Below are 4,955 nucleotides of genomic sequence, written 5' to 3' on the forward strand. Positions count from 1 at the left end.
TCTGAGTTTATTCATTTCCTCCTGGAGATATACAGTATTAAATTTAAGAGGCTTTTTGTTGTAATGTATTCTTCGAAGTTCATTGCCAATTAAGAAAATCGTACAACTGTCCAAATTTATCGTTTGTAATTGTTTAGACAATAAACTGTTACCCATTTTTCGATATACTCGACGTTGGTTACACGATTAACCCTTCGAGGACGGGAAAAATCAAAATTTGTAAAAAAAATAAAAATCTTAGTCAATTGTGATGTAAATGTGACCTTTTTTCTTTAATTTTTTCAAAAAAAGCTAGACACCCTGGAACGACGGCTCTAGTGAATTTTTATAGTAAAATGTTATAAATTATAGTAAAAAAGTGAATTTTTTGTTGAAATTGGGATGAACAAAGGTTCACTTTTTTGCTTGATCATTCCAGAAACAAGTTACGTTTCAATGGAAAAGTCAGATCAAAATTTTATTGAGATGACCACAACTTATAACAATAATAAAATTAATTATAAAATATAACAAAGACCAAATTACATCATAAAAAATACTGGTCAGGAATATTCAAAATCAATTGCATTATAAAATAACAAAGAAAAAAATAATAAAGCATAGACTTTGAGGTGTCTTGAAATTTCGATATGCAATTGATCTCAAAAAATAATAACAAGGGAAATTAAATAGATTTTTTGTAAACTTTGAAAAATACAAAAATTTAAAAATTGGGTTTTACTATTTTTTTGTAAAAGAAATAAGATAAGACGAAAAGACACTTTTGTTTGTTCCGACTTCGAAAAATAAATCTTAAAGAAAATAAGTGTAAAACAAACAAAAAATAACTAAAATACATTTTCAAAAGTATCAAAAATCACAAAATCGAGAAAAATTTATAAAATCAACTTTAACAATAAAAGTAATCGCATTTAAATAAACTTTGATCACCACGAGGTATCGTGGTCATCCATTGAATTTCACGTCGTGCCACTGTCGAGGAAGCAAGATATGAATTCATTGTTTGTAATTTGAATATTTTTATTTTCAAACAAAAACAAAAGGTAAAACGTGTTTTATGCAATTAATTTAGAATATAAAGATTTGTATTTGGTAAATAAATGTTTATTTTGCAGCCACTGTTTATTCATTTTCGAATTATGCATTTTTGGGCAACAAACAAAAAATTATTGTAAATGTATAGAGATAATCAAAAACAAAGAAAAACACAAATCTAAAATAAACACAAATATATTTATGACAACACCTTAAACTATTTTATATAATAAAATAAATCAATATATTATTAATAATTTATCATGTTATTTATAATAGTTTTATAATTATAAATATTATAAATTATAGTAACAGACATAATTTTGACACAATAACACATCAACAACCATATCTTTACAACAACGTGATTTCATCGAAGTGACAAGTGATCACATTGATATAACAATGTTGTGTAATTAAAACTAAATTGTATTTTATGTATAATTATAACAAAAATGGTATAATCACCCCTTTTTATAATGTGATCATTATTGAAGATACACAGTGTTGGTTATAAGCGCGTTTTAACCGAAATACACAGTTTGAATTAAAACAAAACAAATAAGCATCTAATTTATATAAACAGAAACACGCTGGTTTAGTGAATGATTATTAAAATGAATATGTGTGATATAATTGATGTAGTTGTTATATAGATAACAATTTAAATTATTTGGATGTTAGAATTTATTACAAACTTTATTTATAATATTATTTTACCATTAATAATATAGGGTCTAAAATAATAATATAATAATAATAAAATAATAAATTATTTTTTAAATAACAATAATGTTATAATAATGTTATTCAAACACATCAAAAACAAAAATACGATAAAAATTATTGTTTTAAAAGGATAATTGTAAAGTATATTTTAAATTAAAGACTATCTGTTATTCCACGACAATGGATCAATAAGAAATAAACAAACAATTGTTACTTATAATATTATTAACAATTATAGTTAAAATATTAAATAATTTACTTTGTATTGTTTATTCGATTGATTATGTAACGAATTGTGTTTTGTGTTTTTAAATAGACGTTTTTGTTTCGAAATTTTAAAAATAAATACACAAGGTTACCCCGTTTTGTTCAATTGTTTTAATAACGCAAGACAATTATAGTTATTTTTAATTAATGAATACTATTTTAACAAATTAAATGCAAAGAACATTTTTGGTGTTTTTATTTGAAGATTGCTAAACAATAAAATGGTTTAACTAATTAAAAGTACTAATTAAATCTTACATAAAACAACGTCACTTGCTTAAAAACAAAAAAAGGTTGTGATAAAACAAAGAAAATACTTGATATAAATTTAAATAAACACAATTATTGAGTTGGTTATTTCAAGATTTGTTATAAATAAATTTATAGTTTAAAGTTACACTATTTTAAACAACAATGTGCAAAACCAATTTGTAATCAAAAATTATCATTTTTTAATCTTAATATCCCGAAAAAACATTTGAATATCCAATAAATATCTTAAATAAATATTAAATAATCGTGTGGAATAACACACAAATTTCTTGTTGTATTTGGAATAAAAATTCAAAAATAAATAATTACTTATTACTATAAATAACTTTGCCGCCTTGCATTTGATTTGACTAAAAAATGCAAAAATCTGCCTCATCATCAGAACTCGAAAAATAAAACAAACCTTCAAACAGTCAAGTCATCACCATTGGGCATAAAAGATTCAGATGCCCAGAAGCACTCTTCCAGCCATCATTCCTTGGTATGGAAGCATCAGGTATCCACGAGACAACTTACAACTCAATCATGAAGTGCGATGTCGACATCAGAAAGGACTTGTAGGAAAACATCGTTTTGTCTGGTGGAAAATCAATCCAAAAATCAACTACAGACAAGAGAAGGAGAAAGTTGCAAATGAAAAACGAATAAGCATAATCAAGGCTGTTCATGCTTGGCTCAATATAATTATATTCATATTGGTGTTTATTTGGTTTAGTTTTAATATTATTATAATTATTGTTATAATCAATCATAAAATATATAATAAATTTACTATCGGTTATATTATTTAAATGTTGATTTTTTATAGTTTATTTATAATTAAAATTACTATACAATTTATTAGTCTATTGTTACGCATTGTATAATGTATCCAAAACTGCTATTTTTCTCGACTTGATTTGATGTTTTATAGCGTTGTTTTACCATATAAGATAATTAATTTAATGTTATTATTGTGTTAGATGAATAACAAACAAAATTAATAGTAAATAGTGGGTTTTTATCGTAATATTATGTTGTTATTTGGTTCTCTAAGTATTTTAACTTTGAGTGGAATCCATTTTTTTATTTCGACAACAATATTTTTGTTATGGTGTTATTTTATTTTGGTTTGAATCAATCTTATTGGTTATATCAAACCTACAATCTTGCACACTTTTTAAGTGTTTTTTATTTTGTTTTTCGAAAAACTTGAATATCTGATAATATGATTTAATCATTTTTTATTAACATTTTTATTTGTTTATGAAAACTTTTTATTTTCGTATTATTTATATTACAAATATTAATTTGTTAAATTATATATTTTATTGATTGAAAGACAAATCTTTAACAAAAACCAATTAATTTGAGTTTATGAATGATGAAATGTTTTGTAAATAATTCAAAAGTTTAAATTTAAGTTGAACTATTTTATCAAATAAGTCAAAAATCATTCTAAATTGTTCATGAAAAGTCGTCATTATTTTCATTTTTTGGAAAAGTGAAATTATTTTTTGAAATTTTTTTCTGAAAAAAAAATAAAAATTTTTCAGTCCTCGAAGGGTTAACTGGAACATTTCATTTTTTTGAGTTCTTTATTTTATTATCTATAATAAAACTGTTATCTAAATACAAAAGCACACATGTTAATAATTTAAAATAACAACAAACTTATAATCATTGTTTTTGTTGATTTATTTTTAAATTTTAAAATTTGTATTAATAATCTGATCTTGGTCAAATAAGGTGATTTTTGCTTTGTTTTTAGCTCTGTTTTTTTTTCCAAATTCTTTTACTATTATTTTTTATCTGTAACCCTTGTCAAAAATATACTAAATTGGAGGACCCTGTCTTTTACCAAAATTATAATAATTTTTACTTCCAAAATATTTAAAATATCGAAAAGTCAAGTATTTTAAGTTTCTTTTATTTTCTTTTTATTTTTCAAAAATAAAAAATAATTTGAGTTTGATTTAAAGTTGAACTGTTGTGATACAAAAACAGTCCGTTTTTTAACACATTTTAACGAATTAATATAATGTTTCAAATTTGTGTTTATTTAGAAATGATAAAGACTATTATACAAACCATATTAATGGTTTATTGTTAAAAACTATATTTTTTAATTTTTAATAGTTTATTGATTTTTAATTATAAAAAATAGATTCGATTATTACATGACAAATTCGATAATATAATAACTTATAGTAAAAATAATCAGAGATTTGCTTTTTTCAAGGCAAATGTCAATTGTCTCTTCGAAAAAATCTATCGTAGCTATAATATTTATGAATCATAATCAAATGTGGTTTTTATTATATTTATATAAAAAATCAAAGATATTACACATTTTTAATAACACTTTTGAAAAATAAAAAAAATACAGAGACATACATTTTACGGGGCAGACCTTTCCCACCCTCACCCCGTCTAAATATAGAATTAATTTACTATATTTTATAATTTTATAATTATAATTATAGTAAATGGGCGTTTTGGATAATATTAGGTCTGGTTCCCGATTTCAAGAAATGCCGAAAATTCACCTCAAGTTAGTGGAAAACGAGTGAGAAGGAGCATTAAAAAGAAGGCTCTGAAGACACACTCAAACAGTCTGTTTGTGCGTCCCCATGTCACCCACTTTCCAAGTCCTCCCTTGGCGCGGATCC

This window comes from Entamoeba invadens (assembly GCF_000330505.1).
Source record: "Entamoeba invadens IP1 unplaced genomic scaffold scaff_1105074726701, whole genome shotgun sequence".
NCBI classification, from domain to species: Eukaryota; Evosea; order Mastigamoebida; family Endamoebidae; genus Entamoeba; species Entamoeba invadens.